Source organism: Elephas maximus, chromosome 1 (assembly GCF_024166365.1).
Source record: "Elephas maximus indicus isolate mEleMax1 chromosome 1, mEleMax1 primary haplotype, whole genome shotgun sequence".
NCBI classification, from domain to species: Eukaryota; Metazoa; Chordata; class Mammalia; order Proboscidea; family Elephantidae; genus Elephas; species Elephas maximus.
Window position 1 is genome coordinate 66,084,631 of NC_064819.1, and position 24,170 is coordinate 66,108,800.

The window sequence follows — 24,170 nt, forward strand, 5'->3', positions numbered from 1 at the left end:
ACGGGCAATTCAGAAACTGGCTGTCTAATATGTGGGGAAATACAGGCATGAAGTGGCTGGATTACACAAGTTCGTGAGTGCTTGCATTAAATGAGGGGAACAAGGGAGGATCCCCACTGAATAGTTTCCTGATGAGTCTGGAGAAGAGACAGTAGGGAAAGATACTGATAGGATTATACGATTCAGCTGTGCGTGTTGAGTGTTAACTGGGATTGTAAAAACTGTAATTGTAGAAGCTGTAACTCAAAGAGTGGACTAAGGGGGAGGCACTGCTGGACTGGAGTATGGGGGCCAAACCTGAAGTCCCTTAAAGGTTTTTCTGTGCTGATAGCTCGTGAAGCTCGCAGCAAGGAAATAATCTTCTCTCAGTTAAATTTTATTTGACACCAGAAGGGGTAAAGTCAGGACAAACTGTTGGAGAGGCTGACCAAATCAGATGGATACCTACAGCAGACCTGAGTGGCTGGTACATGAGTAACCTTACCCTGAGGACTCTGCCCTCTTGAAGGACTAACTGTTAATGACTTGTAGACTGGTAAAATGATTGGGAGGGGAAGTTATCCTCCAAATATGAAAGAACCATGGCTAGAAAAGCCAGGGGGTGCCCCACCAAAGGGATTGGTCAGTTTTGCCATCCCACTAGGTTTGAAATGAGCCACCCCAGAGGTGGAAAAGAAGAGCCCACCACCACCAAAGAAGAAGAACCAGTGTCCTTTGGGCCCAGGATTCCTGCGCTGAGAAGCTCCTGGATCCAGGAGCTAAAGGCAACAAGACCCAGCAGCAAAGACCCAGGGCAGAGACCTGGCAGCAGCAGACTGTGCAGTGGCCTTCCCGACTCATGCGGCGAGAAAGCTGAGTGCCTTTGGGCAGAGACTGAGGGCCAGTGAGAGGCGTGCCTGTGAGCATGGCAGGGAAGAGGCTGTCCTGATGGAAGAACTGTATCCTGAGTGTTCCTGAGCCTGAATTGTAACCTGTTACTTCCCTAATAAACCCCATAATCATAAGTATGGTCTGTAGTTCTGTGTGGCCATTGCAATGAATTATCGAAAACAGCAGAGAAGTATAGAGTGCCATGGGAGGGACAGTTGGTGTCAGAATTGGTAAGTGCAAATATATAAAAAAAACAAACCAAATCCAGTGCCATCGAGCCGATTCTGACTCATAGCGACCCTGTAGGACAGAGTAGAAGTGCCCCATAGAGTTTCCAAGGAGCCCCTGGCGGATCTGAACTGCCGACCCTTTGGTTAGTAGCCATAGCGCTTAACCACTACGCCACCAGGGTATACAGACCAAGTAAACATCTAAGACTGAGGGGAGACCAGGGAGTCATTGCCTAGGGGGCAGGGAGTTTCTGTTAAACCACGGTGGAATAATTTGGAAAACAAGAGTGGTAATGGCTGTACAATATGATGAACACAGTGTCAATGAATTGTACCTGTAAAATATTGTGAAATTGGCAAACGTTTTGTTACATATATACAAACACAAAACAGAAAGGAATGGTATTATATTTCTAAAAGGACCAAGTTACTATATGGTGCTCTTAGGTATTGAAACTCCTCTATAGCCTTATCTCCTGCTCCTCTCCATAATGGCTAGGTGCAGCCAAAGAGAACTCCCGTAGTCTTTGTTACACTTTCACCTGTACCTGGCAGGCTGCCCGTCCTCAGGGCTGGAATGTAACTGAAGTAAACTGTAACCTAATCCACAGCACTACTATCTACCTGGAAAAGAGAATGTGTTTACAGAAGGAGTGGTCTGTAAGAATTCAATTGAAAAAAAAAAAGTTGAGCAAGTCTGTGTGAGGATGTCTCTAGCACTGTATAGCTGAACAGGGTCCCAGCCAGCTGACCCAGATACAGTGATCTGACCAACACAATGCAATTGCAATGGCCACCACACCCACCCAGCTAACTCTTTGCTCTCGGAGTAACCTCTGGTTACCCTTTGGTTTTGCAGGAAAAGTCTCCGACATAGGATATAAATGCAACAACTAACATCAGTACAGGTAGTCCTTGGCTTATGACGGGGTTCAGTTCTAACAGCTCCATCGTAAGTCGGTTCTGACATAAGTCAAAGACCTCGATTTGATTTCATTTAGTTTTCATTATTATTACCTTTTATTATCAGTATCTTTATAAATCCAATCTTTGTCTTTGGGGTTGGAAACATTACATATAAACATACAGATACATTTTAATACATACATAAATAAAAAAACACACAAATCATAAAAAAAAAAAAAAAAAAACAGCCGTAAGTGTGGTTTGTTGTAATTCAAATACATCGTAATTCAGGGACTACCTGTATTTCCATCTTGCTTACCAGTTCTATTTGTCGCTAAAAAGGAATAAAATGGCATTTGGCTTGGTTGGTGCCAGTCCTGAGCCCCATCAATTCTAAATTCACTGACAAAATCAAGACTCTAGACCAGCAAAGCTAAGGTCATGACACTGAACAGTTGGGACTCCACCAAGGTTTTACTGTCAGCAAGGCCCTGCCCAAAAGGCTCAACACCCAGCTCCAAAATATCTTTGACATCTCTTCCCCTTAAATTTAATAGGAATCTGTGGGGTCTCTGGCCGGTAACTCCCAGTAAGACAGGCAGGAGGAGGCAGGGCCCCGGCACTAGGCCCACACATGTGGGGAGGACATGTTGGGTAACCATTCCCAGGCTGGGGGGTCTGGTGTGGAGGCAGATGTCCAGCCTGGCCAGCAAAGCCTGCACCCTAGTCACCATGCAGAGTTCCTGGTTGGTACAAACAACACGCTCAGCTGCTAACCAAAAGGTTGGAAGTTCAAGTCCACCCAGCGTCTCCTCCGAAGAAAGGCCTGGCAATCCACTTTCAAAAAATCAGCCATTGAAAACCCCACGGAGTACAGTTCTACTCTGACACACATGAGGCCACCATGAGTTAGAGTTGAATCAATGGCAACTTTTTGGGGGCTTTTTTCTGGTCACCATGGGGGCAGGGGTAGGAGAAGGCAGGACACTGTCTGATAAAGCCACGACACAACAGGTGGGCAGAGAATAGCTGGTCTACCCAGGGTGGGCCAAACTGGAAGCCCACACTGGCAGACAAGCAGGCAGGTATCAGATGGGCAATTACCCTTGGAGAGCAGGACTCTAGTCACTAAGCCAAGGTTTAGGTTAAGTTTCAAGTCCTTGGGAGGATGACGAGTCCCTGTATTTGTACGGGGTTCTCCACATTTTATAGCGAATAATTAGTTTGTATCTTCCCAAACCATCCTCCACTAAAGGAACTAGGTAGAACACAAATCCAGCTGCCTCTCTTCCAGCCTCAAAGCTCTTCGAGGACGCCCCCATCTCCTAAAAGAATGAGCCCTGCTTTCATCTGATGCCCACTCCCTACCTCCCCCTCCCATAAGAAACCTTTTCTTGATTCCCACCCTCTTAATTTCCTAGTCACCTCCTACCCGCTCCTCCCCCCCATAAACACACACATGCTGGGCCAGGTGTCTGTCTCTATATTACTTCTGTGATAATATACACATCTAACATTTTAATTGTCACACGTAATTGCAATTACATTTCCGTGTGTGCTTATATTCAAAGTTTGAGTTCTCTGAAGGAAGAGAATAAGTTTTGTTCATTTTTGTAAGTGTAACAGCTAGGACAGTGCCCAAGAAACAGTAATTATAATTAATTATATTCTCTAATGCCCAAGGAGAGGCCCTGCGTGGCATAAATGGTTAAGCCCTCAACTATTACTGCAAGGCTGGTGGTTTGAACACACCCAGAGGCGCCCCGGAAGATAGGCCTGGTGATCTGCATCCAAAAGGTCACAGCCTTGAAAACCTATGGAGCCGTTCTACCTGTACATGTGGGATGGCCATGAATCAGAACTGACTCAATGGCAACTAACGTGACAGCAACAACAGAACAAGGCCTGAACACTTTACATCTTTTTCATCCCATTCTCTTAACAAACCTATGACCCAAAAAAACCCAGTGCCCTCCAGTCAATTCCGACTCATAGCGACCCTATAGGACGGAATAGAACTGCCCCATAGAGTTTCCAAGGAGTGCCTGGCAGATTCGAACTGCAGACCCTTTGGTTAAAACAAGGTCCAAGCACTTTACATCTTTTTCATTCCATTCTCTTAGCAAACTTATGAGTAGGTATCAATTGTAAAATTATTTCTATTTTATAAATAAAAAGACTAAAACTCAGGAAGGGTTAGTAATTTGTCCACGGCCTCATAGGTAGTTAATGCCAGGTCCACCTGACTCCCTCCTTTGACCACTGCCTCCCATCAGTAAGTGGCTGGAAGGAAGAACACGGGGCTGGGTGGGTTCAGTTTTGCTGAGAGCAAAATTTTGCTTGTGTGCAATGTGTGAAGACAAAGAGAGGAGAAAAAGTAGGCTATGTCTTCATCTGCAGGTAGGCCATCTTCAGTGATGTTTTTGGCATACCCATTCCCTGTATTTTCTCTCTCCTGGGCAAAGCAAGCACTCTAAAATCCCATGTGCCCAGGACATGTCACTGAAGAAAAAATACATATGGCCCATAAGCACATGAAAAGATGTTCAATATCATTAGTCATCAGGGAAACACAAAGCAAAACCACAATGAGATACCACTTCACACCCACCAAGATGACTATTCTATGGAGCAGTTCTATTCTGCACACATAGAGTCACCATGAATCTGAATGCACTCCACGGCAATGAAAAACAACTAATTTGGCTATTATTGGAAAAAAAAAAAAAAAAAGACAAGTATTGGTGAGGACGTGAAGAAATTAGAACCGGCTACATTTCTGGTGGGGATGTCAATTCGGGCAGCCACTGTGGAAAACAATTTGGTGGTTCCTCAAAAAAATGAAACATAGAATTACCATTTGACCCAGCAATTCTACTTCTAGATATACACCCAAAAGACTTGAAAGCAGGGACGCAAACAGATACATGTTCACTGCAATGTTATTCACAATTGCCACACGTCCATCAACAGATAAATGGATTAAAAAAGCATGGTATATACATACAATGGAATATTACTCACCAATAAAAAGCAATGACGTTCTAATACATGCTACAACATGGATGAACCTTGAAAACAATATGCTAAGTAAAATAAGCCAGACACAAAAGGAGAGATATTGTATGATCCCACTTACATGAAATATCTAGAATAGGCAAATGCAGAGACAGAAAAGTTGATAAGCAGTTACCAGGGCCTAGTGGAAAGGGGCAACAAGGAGTTATTGCTTAAGAAGTACTGAGTTCTGATGAAAAACTTTTGGAACAGATGGTGATCGTGGTTGCACAAGGAGCCCTGGTTAAGTGCTCGCCTGCTAAGGGAAAAGGTCCACGGTTCTAACTTAACAGAGGCTCCTCAGGAGAAAGATATAGCAGTCTGCTTCCATAAAGATTACAGCTTTGGAAATCCTACAGGGCAGTTCTACTGTGACCTATAGGGCTGCTATGAATCAAATTTGACTAGGCAGCAATGGGTTTGGTTTTTTTTTTTTTTCTTATTGTAAGTATTTACTGCAATTTAAAAGATACAATACAGAGGGATTTTTAGTACTTTTAATATGATTTGATTACAAATAATCAGCTTACCAGCTAAGATGAATCCACTGGTCTCAACCCACCTGGTGGAAATGAGAATGAAGAACACCAAAGCTGTAAGGAAAATATGAGCCCAAGAGAAAGAAAGGGTCACATAAACCAGAGACTCCATCAGCCTGAGATGGGAAAAACTAGATGGTGCCCAGCTACCACTATGACTGCCCTGACAGGAAACACAACAGACAATTCCTGATGGAGCAGGAGAAGAGTGGGGTGCAGACCCCAAATTCTAGTAAAAAGACCACACTTAATGGTCTGACTGAGACTGGAGGGACCAGATGTCATGGCCCCCGGACTCTCTGTTAGCCCAAAACAAAAACCATTCTTGAAGCCAACTCTTCAGACAAAGATTAGACGGGAGTATAAGACATAAAATGATACTGGTGAGGAGCGTGCTTCTTAGCTCAAGTAGACACATGGAACTATGTGGGCAGCCCCCGTCTGGAGGCGAGATGAGAAGGCAGAGGGGGACAGGAGCTGGTTGAATGGAGAGAAGGAGTATGCTGTCACATTATAGGGAGAACAACCAGGGCCACATAACAATGTGTGTATAAGTTTTTGTATGAGAAACTGACTTGACTTGTAAACTTTCACTTAAAGCACAATTAAAAAAAATAAATAATCAGCTTACAGAAAACTTCTTAGGAACACAACTGTAGTAAAAAAATAATATACTGTATATTGAATTTTTCTTTTATTTTAGCACTATATCATCAGCTAGTGAAAGGTTAGCCTTATTCATGTCTCAAACATGTCTTGAATGACTAATCTGTGCCTGACGCACCTCAAAGGGATAAAACCATCTTTTCAGCAGCCAAGGATTATTGGTATAAAATGAAAATATCACTAATAACTTATCTTCAATTCTCTAACTTTAACTTTTGTTTTTATTTACTTTTTATTGCTGCTAGCTTAATGTTTCTTCTTGTGTGTGCTGTAGGTGAAAGTTTACAGCTTAATTTCTGATACAAAAATTTATATACATATTGTTATGACATTAATTGCATTCCCTATAAAGTGACAGCACACTCCCCCTTTTCATCCCAGGTTTCCCAAGTCCATCCAACCAGCTCCTGTCCCTTCCTGCCTTCTCATCCCGCCTACGGACGGGAACCACCCATTTGGTCTCGTGCATCAGCTTCAACTAAGAAGCACACTCTTCATGAGTATTATTTTTTGTTTTATAGTCCAGTCTAATCTTTGTCTGAAGAGTTGGCTTCAGGAATGGTTTTAATTCTGGGTTAACAGAGCTTCTGGAGGCCACGGCTTCAAGGGTTCCTCCAGTCTGAATCAGACCATTAGGACTGATCTTATTACATTAATTTGATTTCCACACCACACTTTTCTCCTGCTCCATCCAGGGACTCTCTGTTCCCTGTCAGGGCGGCCATTGGTAGTGGCCAGGCACCGTCTAGTTCTTCTGGTCTTAAGCTGATTTAGACTCAGGTTTATGTGGCCCTTTCGTCTCTTGGGCTAATATTTTCCTTGTGTCTTTGGTGTTCTTCAGAAACCCTGGTGGCATAGTAGTCAAATGCTATAGCTGCTAATCAAAAGTCGGTAGTATGAATCCACCAGGCGCTCCTTGGAAACTCTATGGGGCAGTTCTACTCTCTCCTATAGGATCACTACGAGTTGGAATTGACTGGACAGCAATGAGTTTGGTTTTGGGTTTTGGTGTTCTTCATTCTCCTTTGCTCCAAGTGGGCTGGGACCAACCGATGCATCTTAGATGGCCACTTGCAAGCTTTTAAGACCCCAGACACAACTCACCAAAGTGGGATGTAGAACATTTTCTTAATAAACTTTGTTATGCCAATTGACCTAGATATCCCCTGAAACCATGGTCCCCAAACCCCAGCCCCAGTACTCTGTCCCTCGAAGTGTTTGGTTGTGTTCTAGAAACTTCTTAGCTTTTGGTTTAGTCCAGTTGTGCTGACTTCCCCTGAATTGTGTGTTGTCCTTTCCTTCACCGAAGATGATTCTTATTAATGAATTCCCCTCCCCCTCCTTTCCTACCCTCGTAACCATCAAAGAACATTTTCTTCTGTGTTTCAGCCTTTTCTTAAGTTCTTATAATAGTGGCCTCATACAATATTTGTCCTTTAATGACTGCCTAATTTCACCGAGCATAATGCCTTCCAGATTCATCCATGTTGTAAGATGTTTCGTGGATTCATCATTGTTCTTTATCATTGCATGGTATTATTCCATTGTCTGTACGTACCATAATTTGTTTATCCATTCGTCTCTTGATGGGCACCTAGGTTGTTTCCATCTTTTTGCTATTATGAACAGTGCTGCAATGAACATGGGTGTGCATATTATCTATTCGTGTAACGGCTCTTATTTCTCTAGGACATATTCCAAGGAGTCGGATTGCTGCATCGTATGGTAGCTCTATTTCTAGCTTTTTAAGGAAGCACCAAATGGATTTCCAACGTTGTTGTACCATTTTACATTCCCACCGGCCATGCAAAAGTGTTCCAGTCTCTCCACAACCTTTCCAACATTTATTATTTTGTGTTTCTTGGATCAGAGCTAGCCTTGTTGGGGTGAGATGGCATTTCATTTTAGTTTTGATTTGCATTTCTCTAATGGCTAATGATTGTGAGCATTTCCTCATGCATCTGTTAGCTGCCTGAATGTCTTCTTTGGTGAAGTGTCTGTTCAAATCCTTTGCCCATTTTTCAATTGGGTTATTTGTCTTTTTGTTGTTGAGGTGTTGCAGTATCTTACAGATTTTAGAGATCAGATCCTTTTCGGGTATGTCGTAGCCAACAATTTTTTCCCAGTCTGTAGGTCGTCTTTTTACTCCTTTGGTGAAATCTGTTGATGAGCACAAGTGTTTGATTTTTAGGAGCTCCCAGTTATCTAGTTTTTCTTCTGGTGTTTATGCACTGTTAGTTATGGTTTGTATTCTGTTTATGCCATGTATTAGGGCTCCTAGTGTTGTCCCTATTTTTTCTTACAGGATCTTCATAGTTTTAGATTTTATATTTAGATCTTTGATCCATTTTGAGTTAGTTTTTGTACATGGTATAAGGTATGGGTCTTGTTTCATTTTTTTGCAGATGGATATTCAGTTATGCCAGCACAATTCATTAGACAGACGGTCTTTTCTCCATTTAACAACTTTGGACCTTTGTCACATATCAGCTGCTCATAGATGGATGAATTTACGTCTTGATTCTCAATTCTGTTCCACTGGTCTATGTATCTGTTGTTGTACCAGTACCAGGCTGTTTTGACTACCATGGCGTGACTGCCTATTTTACAATAGGTTCTAAAATCAGGTAGTGTGAGGCCTCTCACTTTGTTCTTCTTCTTCAGTAATGCTTTACTTATCCAGGCCTCTTCCCTTTCCACATGAGGTCAGAAATTTGTTTCTCCAACTTGTTAAAAAATGTTGTTGGAATTTAGATTGGGATTGCATTGTATCTGTACATCGCTTTGGGTAGAATTGACATTTTCACAATGCTGAGTTTTCCTATCCATGAGCAAGGTATGTTTTTCCATTTATATAGCTCTTAGTTTCTTGCAGTAGTGTCTTGCAGTTTTCTTTGTATAGGTCTTTCACATCTCTGGTTAGGTTTATTCCTAAGTATTTTATCTTCTTGGGGGTATTGTAGATGGTATGGATTTGGTGATTTCCTTTTCAAAAGTTCTCTTTGTTGGTAGGGAGGAATCCAACTGATTTTTGTATATTTACCCTGTATCCTGACACTTTGCTGAAATCTTCTGTTAGTTCTAGTAGTTTTCTTGTGAATCCTTTGGGGTTTTCTGTGTATAAGATCATATCGTTAAACAGGAATACTTTTACTTCTTCCTTACCAATTTGGATAACCCTTATTTCTTTTTCTTGCCTTATTGCTCTCGCTAGAACCTGCGGCACAATGTTGAATAAGAGTGGTGATTTAGGGTATCCTTTTTTTTTTTTTTGTCTGATTCTCATTCTCCAGGGAAACGCTTTCAGGCTTTCTCCATTTAGGATGATGTTGGCTGTTGGTTTTGCATAAATGCCCTTTCTTATGTCAAGGAATTTCCCTTCTATTCCTATTTTGCTGAGAATTTTTATCACCAATGGGTGTTAAACTTTGTCACGGTTTGGGATTTTTTTGATGGTTGCACAACATGGTAAATATAATTAATGTCACTGAATGGTACATATGAAAAATGTTGAAATGGCATATGTGTTATACATAAATTTTTATAACAATTTTAAAAAGAGAAAAAAGTTAAAATGGCAAATTTTTATGTTATATATATTTACCACACTAAAATTTTTTTAATTCAATTAAAAACATGTGCCCTGAGTTTCAGCACCTTCCTGCAGCCCAAGGTAAGGGAATGACATCAGAAAAAGAAGTTGTAACCGAACGCCACTCGGGTTCTTGTCCTGTCTTATTAGCCGATTGAAATAAGACAGACATTGATTGCAATGGAAACAGAAAGTAGCAAGTTTATTGTCTGCGCATACAAGGAGCGCGTGGAGTCTAGTGACCTTAAGGCCACGTGCTCGCGGACTAAGGGGGCTGGGGAGCTTTTTGTTTCCAATGGCTTCAGGGGGTTGGGTTTGGTACCCGGAATTTTCTGCCTTTAACCCTCCCATGCCTATATTTGGCGGGGTGGGGGGGTCAGTCGAAGGATGTGATTTCCATCTGTGCATGCTTCAAGGTGTAACTAGGGCTAGTCAGTAGACGGAGCCACTACCTGCTGCGACTTCCTGTTCAAAACAAGCTTGTGGTTATCAAGACAAAGAGAGGGGAGAAGGGGTGTTGACTAGGGTTTTCAATATGGCTGAGTAGCCTGTTTCAAGGTGACAGTGTGATTCCATGTGGAATGAACAAGAGCTTGAAGCAAGTTTATTAGGCAGGTTCTTCCCTGGATGCCTGGTGGGCCTCTGAATCTAGAAGGCCTACTCTAAGGTCAGCCTAAGACACCATCCTGTTGCAGCAGAGTTCTGGGAGGGCCCTTGAAGAAGTAGCATAATCAGGAATATTCTACCAAAGACACATGTTGGACAATGTAAAGGGGTAAAACTGTATCTGGGTCCAGGACTGAAGAGAATCACATGAGAAAGAATACATCTACTTCTGAAAATGAATTAACTAACCAGAAACTCAGAAAGAAAACCACAGAGCCTTGGGTCAATTCCAATGACCAATTCCCAGTTCATTTAACAAGTTCCACACCTGACATGTAGAAATCAATGCTTCAGCTGTTGGCATCTGGACTTGTCCATCTTTAAGCAAAGTATACAGCCTGCAAATGTGGCTATAAAACTATTTATCAAGTTGGTTGGAAACATTTACTGCAAATTTAAACATCTTTGAGATAAAAATAACCTTCTGTGTTTATTCCTCTAAAACATCTTTGAATGCTATAACTTGCTCATTCAGATATTATTATAAAGTCCTCCCGAGGACATGAGAGAGAATTCCTGAGCTGCCTGGAATGTATAAACACCAATCAATAACAATTTCACTTGCACTAACCTAATTCAAATGTCTAGCCTTCTTAACACGGCCACATTTTATTAATTCTGAAGATATGAGCAAAGGAGTAAGCATGCCATACTAGAAGGAACATGGACTTTGGTATTAGACAACTTGGTTCAACTTTGGTGTGAGACAACCACTTCTGCCACTAGCTCGCTGGGTGTGCTTGGGTAAATAATTTAATCTCAAAGAACCTGGCTCTTCTTACCTGTAAAATAAGATTTTTGTTAGTGTAATTTTTAAAATTCCAAAACAAAATGTATGTAACATCTAACACAAGCACCTAAATGACACTCTATACTCATGGACTTCATTTTCTTCTTACCACGCCCCCTCTGAAAAGTTTCAAATTCTTAATTTACAGATTTAAAACAATTTACCAAACCAAAAGTGATAACAGCAATCTCTATTTTCAACAGAGAAGAGAGGGCGGGTGGGTCACTTCACTAAGAGTTGGACCCCGGGTTTACTTAAGATGAAAGAATAAGTAGAAAAAGAACGTGACATTGGTCAGGTCAAGAAAGGAAGAGGCTTAACAGCGTGCTTGTTTTCTACATGAGTTTAAAAGTAAAAATGAAACACTATATGGAGCGAGAGTAAGAGGCACTCTGTGAACTGGAAAAGAGCCTAGAGAAAAGGATTAGAGGGTTCTCTGAGATGCCGGAACAAGAAATTGTAGGCTCAGAATGGTAAATAACAAAATACATACCCACACACCCAAGGGTTGGCACAGCCTTAGAAATAGCAAGTTGTCTGATCACCATGGGAGACTTGAAATTCCCAAGTGAGGAAAAATTTAGATCAAGTTCTCAAAGGAGTAAATGATCAGACAAAGCTTTACACAAAATTCAGAGTATTTATGCCCTAGAAAATCACACTCCCTCTTACTTTTAAGAAGAGGATCCCAGTGTGACCCAGGCAGCTTGTGAAAGGCAGATTAGTTCCTTACATTCCCTGCTGTTGTCAGTTACCACTGAGTAGGCTCCTATTCATGGTGACCTTATACATAACAGAATGAAACAATGCCCGGTCCTGGGCAAGCCTCACAATTGTCGGTACGCTCGAGTCATTGTTGCGGTCACTGTATTTTAAGTGTCTTCCAACCTAGGGGGTTCATCTTCTAGCAATATACTGAGCAATATCCTGTTGTGATCCATAAGGTTTTCACTGGCTAATTTTCAGAAGTAGATCACCAGGCCCTTCTTCCTAGTCTGTCTTAATCTGTAAACTCCACTGAAACCTGTCCACCATAGGTAACCCTGCTGGTATTTGAAATACCAGTGGTATAGCTCCCAGCATCATAATAACATGCAAGCCACCACAGTAGGACAAACTGACAGGCAAGTGGTGGTTAGATTCCCTAAGAGTCCTAAATGAAGACTTTTAGGAAATCCTGACTCGGAATGATCAGGAGTGGGGCCCAGGTGATTCTGATGGTCATTGCTGTGTGGGAATCAGTGCTTTAAATCATGGACACTTTGAGCCTCTTTACTTTTCGCATCCTGCCCTTTGGCTCCCTCTCATGTATCTGGCTCTTTCCAAAGAACAACTACGGATAGATAAATTAAATTTCACATTTTCACCCAGGCCTTCTTCAGCTGAATGAAAAAAGGAAGCCAAAGCTACTCAGCAGCAGCACCTCACACTTCCTCATAACATCTTTGCCTTGAAGGGATTCTGGCCCACCCCATATCCTTCCGGGTTGTGAAGGGGTGTCTCCAGCAGCCCTCAGCTGACCACGCTCCGGACCCCATCCCCTCCTGCATGTACCACACTCTGCACCAACAGTCTCTGTCAGCTTCTTCTCCACACATTTCGTGATTTCTTTCTTCCCTTCTGTCCTCCAGTATGAACAACTCCCCACCATCTGTAAAAGCAAAAACAAAACTCTCCCTGACTCTTTCGGCCACGGTCTTCTCTCCTTAGCCACCAACTTTCTCTTGTGAGTGGTCAACACAGACATACTCTCCTCACGCCTCATTCCCCTCTAACACTCTGCAGTTTACCCTCTTCACTGCTTTCCTAAAACTCCTTATTGCCATCCCCAACAGTGTTTTTCTCAAAAAATTCAACCCTCTTTCTCCCTTGATGGCTCTGCAACACCCCTTCCACCCACATGCATTCCTATGCTATTATTCTAAATTACCTTTCCAATGCTGCCCTCTCTCCTAAGCTCCTCCACACACAGTTAATGGAGAGTGTTCACCAGGGCAAGACGAGTCTCAGCTGACTCTCCCTCAGTGAGCTCATCCACTTCCCTGGTTTCATCCTCTCCTGGATGCCAATGATTTCAGGATTTGTATCTCCCCAGCTCAGATCTCTCACGTGGCCACAGGTTCCATTCTCACTCTGTCTTCAGGACGTTCCTTTTTTTTTGTTTTTGTTTTTGATTTTAAAACAAGCTCTGGCCGCTTTTATTAAAGAAAAAAAATTACATGATTTATTTTTCACCAGTCTGTTCTGGCATGCTTCTAACGATATCAGAACCCCTTGGATCGATGATAGCCAGTGTGCACACTCTGTAGTACTTTCCGCACGCTGTGCCCAATTCAATATTATTGCCACTGTAGTGATGGACACTAGTTCTGGCCAGCATAGCACGGTATCTATTTCAGATTTCCTCAAGGCCGGGAAGTTGCTGGCGAGGATGACCAGTTTCGCTTTGCCTTGCCTGATCATCTGCAGAGCCTGCCTGTATCCCAGAATGTATTTTCCACTTTTCATAAAGAGTTGGAGCCTAGAGTTGATCGACTCCAGTGACTTTTTTATCTTCTTTGCAGCCACCACCTTCCTGCCTTAGGTGCAGGACAGCCCCCAACCAAGAGCAGCCACCAAGATGGCCAGGGAGGGAGAAAAGGGAGGACATTCCTTTTTTGATATCTTGCCAACTCTTTCACATAGCTCAAGCAGAACTCACTATTTCCCCTCCTCAGCCAACCTCTATCTCCACTTTTCCATTCCTGTCAGAAGTAGTTCCATTCTCCAAGTTATTCAGGACTCCAAGTTTTTAACAACTTCTTCTTATACCAACCTCTGCAATCCTACTGGACGTTAAGACTACAATAGCCCCCTGCACCAAAATAACTACCACAACTTGTGATATTTTCCACAATCACTTCATTCCTTTAAGTCCTGAAGCTCTTGCCAAGTTTTTAAATTCCAAGATACTACGTTTGCATATATATACATACATATGTATACGTACACAAGTTTTAAAAAAAAGTAAAAGTCTTCTTCATCCTCCACAATAATCTGGGTAATTTTAAAGAGGGTCAGACTCACTGAGACTGCCATTTACATCTGATGACTATCATGCCAGAACTATATAGACAGGTATAGATATGGCTATAGACATAAATATAGATAAAGATATATAATTATAGCTATAGAGCCCTGGCAGCACAGTGGTTAAGAGCTTGGCTGCTAACCAAAGGTCAGAAGTTCAAATTCACCAGCCACTTCTTGGAAACCCTTTGCAGCAGTTCTACTCTGTCCTATAAGGGTCGCTATGAGCTGGAATCGACTCGACGGCAATGAGTTTGGTTTGGGGCTTTTCATAGATATAAATATGAATTTTGTGACTATCACTTCATAACTAGATAGATACCTAAATACAGAAAAAAAAAAAAAAAAAAAAACCCATTGCTGTCAAGTCAATTCTGGTTTTATATCTATAACCATATCTATGTGTCTATATGTATCCATGCATGTATCTATCTATATCTTTGCATGTATGTATATATGTATGTATCTATCTATCCAGTTATGAAGTGATAGGAAGAGGGAGTATTTAACTTAAAGACAAAAAGCCTTAGAAACACAGTTTTTACATATTTCAACAGTAAAATTACTGTGTGTCCTCAGCAGAATTAAGCTCAGGGGATGGAAACTTTAGGGAAGCAGCTTTGACCAAGCCCGTTGCCTTCAAGTTGACACCAACTCACAGTGACCCCACAGAACAGAGCAGAACGATCCCATAGGGCTTTCATGGAGCAGCTGGAGATCCAACTGTTGACCTTTTGGTTAGCAACTGAGCTCTTAATCACTGTACCACCAGGCCCCCTAGTAGCTTTGAACTCACCATAATACTGGGAGTTGAGTAGGTAGAAGAATTGATTCCCATTGGAGTTCATGAGTCCCCCCATCCCTGGAAGCGTTCAAGCAGAGGCTGTAGGGTGATGACTGCCACCACCCCCATTGTCTGGAGTGACCCCCCTTCCTCCTGATGTCCCTACCTGCCTTGCCCTGAGTTCTGCTCCCTGACCAGCTGCCAGGCTACAGTGATCTTTGTTTTAGCATTAATCAATAAAGAAGTCATGGTTTAAGGAATGAGCTTGGTCAATGGCCTTTAAAGATTGAAAGATCCCTAAACATTTTGGTTTTCAGCCTGTTGGATATATAAAGCACCTAATGCAGTTTCTACCTCTTCCAATCCAAAGGAAAATGTTCCTGAGGAGGTATGGTCCACGGCTAAACCAACCGCCATCAAGTCAATTCTGACTCATAGTGACCCTACAGGACTGGGTACAACTGCCCCATAAGGTTTCCAAGGAGCAGTTGGCGTATTTGAGCTGCCGACCTTTTGGTTAGCAGATGAACGTTTAACCACTGCGCCACCAGGGCTCCACCTGATACAGACAAGAGGGTAAAATAAGTGCCCTGGGTCATTTCAACACATTGGACAAGCCAAACACGGCAGCTGCAAAACTGCTTAGTATTGTGACTCATTCCCAGATTTGCCAACACATTCACTGAATTATCCCCGCTTTGAGTCTACACTCAAGGCCCTCAGGCATAAAATAGAGAAGTGGCTAAGAGTCCTGGGAGGGAACTTGCACTACCCTGGTTCAAATCCTGGCTCTGCCACTGTCCAGCCATGGGAGCTTACACAAGTCACTTACCCCCCCACCCCCGGGTTGTTATGGGGGAATATTATTTCTTACCACATAGGGTTGTTGTATGGCATAGACGAAATAATTCATGTGGAGTGTTTCACGTGGTACACAGGAAGCACTCAATTTAAAAAGTTTTATTTATAGCTACATTAGCAGTGACCAGAATTAAAGGTAGAAAAAATCCCATATGACAGAATAAATAAGGATATCTATGGACCAACTCCACCAAGAGATGCCTTGGAAGAAAGGCTTGGCACTCTACTTCCAAAAAATCAGCCACTGAAAACCTGATGGAACACAACTCTACTTTGACACACATGGGGTCACCATGAGTCAGAATTGACTTGGTTTGGCTACTGACCATACCTCCTCAGGAATATTTTCCTTTTGATTGAAAGAGACAGAAACTACATTAGGCACTTTATATATCCAACTGACTGAAAGATAAGTAAAAAATGGAGCTCTGTGTCTGTTTTAGGAGACTTTTTTTTTTTTTAATTCCCATAGTCAAAGCCACTCCAGTGGCCATGAACACACCCAACTAACAGCCTCAGCATTTCTATGATAAGAAGCAGTATTTTCCTGATAAGAACAGTCATTACTTCGGAAGGTTTTCTCACACTTCCTGAGTGCACTAAACTTGCCTTGCATTTCAGCTTAGATTTCCACCCTCTCATTTCACTACAGTCAAAAGAAAGTTTTCGTTCCACCTGTCATCACTACCTTCTCTTACTGCCGTCTTCCTCCCATATTTCTCTGCCTTGAAGTATCCTTAGTACTCTTAGCCTCCCCTCAGCCAAGACTTTTCTACTTCTTCACCCTGTACTCATTGAAAACTCAACCTCCTTTCCAAATGCCACCCACAGGCACCTCACTATCCAGGTATCCTCTCCAATAATTACAGTAGTCCTCCCAAGAATATATTTAAATCCAAGATCTTTCAATGGTGTAAAACAGTTGTCCAACTTAGACCACTAGAAAGTGAACCGAAAGACAGGAAACGTGTATTTCCTAAGTTCAGTTCTATAACAACAAAGCCTTTTTCTCTACTGGCTTTAACCATGTGATGGAGCTGACAACAGGAGAAATGATAACAAACAATATATATTTATGGTACAGTTTACCAAACCTTTCCAATGGATCACCTACATCATTTGATATTCACAACATCCCCCTTAATGTAAATATTATGAAATCATTTTACAGATGAGGAATCAGGCTCAGAAAGTTTAAACGTCTTGTTCAAGGTCACATGCCTAATAAATATTCGCTCTAGGTCTAGACTACCATCCATCAGGTTGTTGTACTGCGGTGGTTTGTGGGTGGCTATGATGCTGGCATAGCTATGCCACCAGTATTTCAAATACCAGCAGGGTCACCCATGGTGGTCAGATTTCACCTGAGCTTCTAGACTAAGGCAGACTAGGAAGAAAGGCCTGGCAATCTACTTCCAAACATTAGCCAATGAAAAGTTTATGTATCACAACAGAACACTGTCTCACTCGCTTGCTCTAGATACATCACCAGGAGGGATCAATTGCTGGAGAAGGACATCAAGTTTGGTGAAGCAGAGGGTCAACAAGGGCGAGGGAGACCCTCAGCGGGAGGGACTAGCATAATACTGCACCAATGGACTCAAATATGCCAGCGATCGTGAGGATGAGGTAGTACTGGGCAACATTTTGTTCTGTTGTGCATAAAGTCACCATGAGTCAGAATCAACTCAAAGGCAGCCATCTATCTACTGAGTCTAGAATCCAATTCTTCATACTCCTAATACTCTTATCACTGCCCCATAGCAGATGATTTCACAGGACAGACCTCAGAAGGAAACCCAAATGTCAGCCCCGCAGCCTGGATCTGAAATTTTGTCTACTCCTGTATAGCCAGTATCCCATAACTCCTTGTGAGCAGACTTTTGCATGGATTCTTGTGGCTTAAACAATATGTGCTTAGAATAGTTCTGTTATAAGGACAGACTGAATGGAGAACTGAGAGGCAGAACAACATGCCCAAGGTCAAAACTTAAGGAGGAAATATCTCAGTGAGATAAACACATGGAGTGTTTTGTTTGGGAGTGGCTCTGTTATTTGATTTAAGTGAAGTATTTATCTTATTAAACACTATTTATTAATGAAAATTACCTTAACCGATAAGGAGGAGCCTGAAGATTCAGGTAGAACCAAATGTCCTTTACCTCTTCGCTCAAAGTGACATAGAACGCATGTAAATATTTTAATAAATTTAACTTTAAAACAAAAAGTAAATCTAAAGCACAAACATATACTGGTATAACCGCATATCTTTCCACTCTTCTGACTAAAAAAATTGCCTTAGAAAAACACTAGTCCCAACTTCCCTTTCTGGCAGATACAGTACAACTTGATATTGACCTTGATCACTTAGCTGAAGTAGGTTTCTCCAATTTAAAGTTATCCCCCTCCCTTTGCACACTGTGCTCTTTGGAAGAAGTTACTATGCTCAGCCCACATTTAAGGAGCAGAGAGTTATACAGCCCTTCCCAAATTATTTGGAATTCTTCGGCAAGGAGATTTGTCTATTCTCCTTATTTATTCATTCAATCATTTATTTATATCAATATATACTCACAGACAATTATTGTATACTTTCGGTTATAATCCATACTTCTTTATTTATTTTTGTTGCTCAGAGTGTTCCAGTTTTGACCACTGGGGGCTCTTTTCAATTGGCTCCTGTGTCCCTTTGACATGTTCCATCACTCTGATTTTGTTTTGTTTTGTTTTTCAGCACATCCTTGCTTTCTGGCACTACCAGATGCTCTAGGCTCATCTTGTGTATTTTCTGCCCTACTCCTAGCATCAGCCATTTGTCTAAAGGAGCCCTGATTCCTTTTATTGGAGAATGATATTAGAAACCAAAATCTGGGAGCTGGGTGTGCTTGTTGCTAATGAAATATCACTGCTTGTAGATGCTCCCTGGTGGCGCAGTGGTTAAGAGCTTGGCTACTGACCAAGGTCAGTAGTTCAACTCTACCAGCTGCTCCTTGGAAACCCTGTGGGCAGTTCTACTCTGTCCTATAGGGTCACTATGAGTTGGAATTGACTCCACAGCAATGGGAAGTGGTCAATTTACAACTCATTTTACAGACCACTACCTGCTTTTAGGAAACCCTGGTGGCATAATGGTTGGGAGCTATGGCTGTCAGTCAAAAAGGTCTGCAGTTCGAATCCACCAGGCACTCCTTGGAAACTCTATAGAGCAGTTCTACTCTATTCTATACAGTCGCTACGAGCCGGAATGGACTTGATGGCAACGGGTTCGGTTCAGCTTCAACCTGCTTTCAAATTCTCTCTCTAGCTCAGGTACACAGCCATACTTCATCATTTGCTATTATGATGAAATAGAGTGCTACCCTTTATCTTGATGAAACAATTGTTTTTAGTTTATAGTCTCATTTTATTCTTCTTTGAAACTAAGATAACAAAACCGGTAATCAGATAAAGACATATATAAAAACACTCTTAACTACTTCAGTGGAAAGATAAAAAACATGTACGTCAACTGGAGTTTTGCAATTTAGTAAAGCTAGCTACAAAACTGAGGTAAACGTTAACTCAATAAGGCTGAGATTACAAAGATAAATACGTTAGTCTTCTCCTAAGGCCTTTTTATAAACGCCATCCTCAAACCCCAAACATGAAAAGCCTTCTTTTTCATTCTTTGCTCCATAATTTGTATAAAATACTTCTGTAAATATAACTTCAAGTAAACACTGATTTACTTTGCTTTTGTTACTGCAGGTACATTACCACTTATTGTCTGGAGAAAAAATGGGCATTTATCTTTTAGAACGGGGCGGGGAGGCTAAACACCTCAACAACCCTGTTTTTGTTAGCTGCTTTCTTTAGTGGAGTCACTCCAGACGCAGGGCAACCCCAAGCACACTCACAATGGATGAGTCATTTGTGATCCAAAGGAGTTTTTTTCATTGGCTGACTTTTCGGATGTAGATCACCAAGTTTTTCTTCCTAGCCTATCTTAGTCTGGAAGCTCAGCTGAAACCTGTTCAGCATGCTAGCAACATGCAAGCCTCTACGGACAGACATGTGGTCGCTGCACATGAGGAACTGAACCCGGGCCTCCCACATGGAAGGCGAGAATTGTACCACTGAACCACTACTACCCCCTCAACAATCCTAAAAAAAATCTGTTGCTGTCAAGTCGATTCCAACTCATAGCGACCCTATAGGACAGAGCAGAACTGCCCCATAGAGCTTCCAAGGAGTGCCTGGTGTATTTGAACTGCCAACCTTTTCGTTAGCAGCCACGGCACTTAACAACTATGGCACCAAGGTTTCCTGGTAGACAAAAACAGCAGATGTTCTTCTTTCCAGTAAAACACTCAAGTTCCTAAGGCATTCTGGCCTTACTCTACTGAGGAGGAGAATGAAGAAAGAGAAAGAACATTCCAGAGTTCCAAAGGTCAAATCACTTGAGTCAGCATGCCCTGACACGCACATATTGCATTTGGAGAAATAAGACTGTAAAATATACAGGTACAATTCTTCTAGATAAGTTCACTGAAAAGAGGGAAAAAATAAAGTAGCTTGGTTTATGGTCTTTTCCCTCAAAAAGTACTCCTTTACAATCTAAAACCAAACCTTCCCTGCTGCCACTAAAAGTCTTGGAGTCACAGAATTTTAGGCTGAATGGGTTTCAAAAAGCAGCAGATGGGAACACCAAGAATTCCAGGGAAATGTCACTGTCCCAAGGCCAATCAGAGGCAGAGCCATTTTCACCCCTGGCATGGGGGGAGGAGGTGGGGGGGATGCAGAAATCTTTAAAGTCCTTATGCCTATGCCCTGAATATATATCTCTCCATCTGTGGGGAAAACTGGAAACACACCTGGTCTCCTGCCTCCCTAAGCTCCACACCCTTTTCCTAACAACTCCCATTGTAAAAGGCCAGCCGTTGGTGATCAGAGAAGGCAGCAACACGGAAAAACCCTTCCCAGCCCCTCATCCACCGAACACAAGTAGTTTCAGCACTTGCCAAAGGACGAGGCAATTCCTGAAAGAACAGAAACGGGACTTTCAGAAAAGAAAGTCAAATGTTGCTAAAAATCAAAAAAAACAAACTCATTGCCTTCAGTCGACTCTGACTCATGGCGACTCCGTGTGTCAGAGGAGAACTGCGCTCCATAGCGTTTCCAATGCAGTCCCAGTTGCACAGTGGTTAAAGCGCTCGGCTACCTACCAAAAGGTCAGCAGTTCAAACCTACCAGCTATTCTGCAGGAAAAAGATGTGGCAGTCTGCTTCCTTAAAGATGACAGCCTTGGAAACCCTGTGTGGCAGTTCTACCCCATTCTACAGGGTCGCTATGAGTCGGAATTGCCTCCATGGCAACAGGTTCAGTTTTGGGGGGAATTTTATGGAAGCATATCACCAGGCCTTTCTTCCACAGAACCGCTGGGTGGGTTCGAACAGCCAACCTTTCAGTTAGGAGCCAAGCACAAACTGTGCTACTTAGGGATCGCTCAAATGTTGCTACAGCTCTGTATAAAAAAAAAAAAAAATGCAGATATAAATCAATCCCTAAGATGCATGCACTGTTGAGTTTAAACAAACAAACAAAAGCAAGGAGCAGAAGAACCGCACACTATAGCTTTGTGTCAGAAAACAGAGAAAAAGCTTCTGCGTACACATATGCCACCGTGGCTGCCTGGGGGAGGGGACTGGACAGCTAGGAAACAGGGGACAGGGAGAAGAGAGATGGCCTTGTGACTCTGATACTAAATGCATATGGTACCTATTTAGAAAACTAAAATTTTAATCCAAAAAAAAATTTATTTATTTATACGCAATAAAAACAAAGAATAAAAAATATTGCCAAAAGTTAGTAGGCCAGGGGGTGGGAACAAAGAAATCTGAACCCAGTGACACTCAAGTTAAACCACTTCATGGAATTTCACAAAATAACTTTTGAATTTAGCAATTTCCTTTAGGCCTGGCACCCTCTTGGCGTATACCTCGGCTGATGTGATCTGTTTGAAGACAGAGCTGCAGAATAATGAATGAGACAAAGTGGGAAAGCACTTCCGTATTTTTTTTTTTTTTTAACTAGTTGCTTGAATAAGAGTTCAGAAAAACCTAACAAAAACTTTTCAAAGGTACCCCTGCTCTTTTTTAAATTGGATTAAAGCCCGAGCTCTGTGCTGTTCTGGTAAAATAAATAAACTTGAAAATAAACATCATATTAATATAAGTGGGAAATTTCCAAGCAATTATCAGACCAGAAATCTTAACGCTATTGCAGACTTTCAAAACCATACCTCAAAGCAAATCAATATTATCAATCCATAAAAAAAAGATTAACCACTGATAATTTTAAAAAGTTACCAAGCAGAGCTGCAGTATTACAAGGACATTGGTAAATGATTCACCAAGTTTCACCAAGTGCACATTTTTTGGATAACTTGAAAGATGGATTACAAATTCATTAATAAATTAGTTCACCTTGTTGCACGTGGTCAAGTTTCTTAAGTCCAAAGGGATACGGCCCTTTAATAAAGTACATTTTTAACCAGCACAAAGTATTTTAAATTACTTTTCCCACTGATTTACTCTCTATCCTTGGGCTATCCTGGCAAAACTACCAGAAACTGTTATTAATAAGACCGCAGCAAGTTTTCCTTTTATCTCATTGATTGAAAGTGTTGCCTTACTTAAAATAGCAAGCCTCTGAAAAGCACACAACCAAATACCGTGATTGAATCACACACTGAATTATTTTTACAAGTTGCTGGTACAAAAACTATCTGCAGACTGTATCTCCTTAGATAAAATCTTTTCATCATATTTTTCTTTATAAATGTAACTCTGAGGCCATGAAGCCAAATTCTTAAGAGTAATTGGCTATATGGCATTTTTTCTAGGTGTGACTTGATTTTAGACTGCTAGAGGAAACTTCCGCTCACACAAACCTGATATAGCTGGTCCAAAAAGTATTAAATATCTGCATTTATAACTGCAAGTGATAAGTATATAGACCTCAAACAATAAAAATGGGAATGGAGTACGTTACATTTAAACAACACAAGATTAACATTCAATTATCAGCAACTAAAGGAGTCCCTGGGTGGCAAAGAGGGTCAGCATGCTTGTTACTAAAGAAAAGGTTGGAGTGTTTGAATCCACCCAGGAGTGCCTTGGAAGAAAGGCCTGGCCATCTACTATTGAAAACCCTATGGAGCCCAGTTCTACTCTAACATACATGGGGGCACCATGAGTTGGAGTCAACTCAACAGCAGCTGGTTTGGTTTTAGTTTTTATCAGCAGATGAATCATTAATTAGCCTTTGAATTAGAAATTGGGCCTAATTCTGTAATGCAGGTTCCAAATAATAAACAGGCCTAACTACTCAGATGGTAACAACAAAAAAAAAAAAGCTGGTTCCCAATTTTATCTTAATTTAGTCATTCATTCCAATCCAAGGATCTAAATATAGCTCCATTTCAGTTCAACGACTATTCAGTTAGTATCTACTTAGTAGGTGACTAAGAGTCAATGGCACAACCACTATGGAAAATGGTATGGAGCATCCTCAAAAAGCTAGAAATAGAAACACTTTATGATCCAGCAATCCCACTCCTAGGTATATACCCTAGAGATAAAAGCATTATTCACAGTAGCAGAAAGATGGAAAGAACCCAAGTGCACATCAATAGAAGAATGGATAAATAAAACATGGTACATACATGGGAGCCCTAGTGGCACTGTGGTTAAAGCACTCGACTGCTAATCAAAAGGTCAGCAGTTCGAATCCACCAGCCACTCCGTGTGAGAAAGATGTGGCAATCTGCTTCCGTAAAGATCACTGCCTTGGAAACCCCATGGGGCAGTTCTACTCTGTCCTACAGGGTCATTACAAGTCGAAAGCGACTCAACAGCACTGGGTTTGGTTTTGGGGGTATATACATACAATGGAATACTACACAGCTATGAGGAATAATGATGAGTCTGCAGAATATCTTATAACATGGATAAACCTGGAGGACATTACGCTGAGTGAAGCAAATCAAGCACAAAAGGATAAATATTGTGTGATACCACTTTTATAAAAAGATAAAAATAGGTATACATGCTGAAATCAACAGTCTTTGGTGGTTACCAGGGACAGGAAGGGGAAAGAG

The 24,170-nt window shown here is 41.7% G+C and overlaps 1 protein-coding gene and 1 pseudogene across 1 annotated transcript in view; both read right to left on the reverse strand.

Annotated features, from left to right (window-relative positions):
* Positions 1-24,170, reverse strand: part of MBOAT1 (membrane bound O-acyltransferase domain containing 1) — a 161,295-nt gene that overhangs the window by 120,236 nt on the left and 16,889 nt on the right. The window lies entirely within an intron of this gene.
* On the reverse strand, positions 7,620-15,245 carry LOC126057211 (60S ribosomal protein L30-like; annotated as a pseudogene).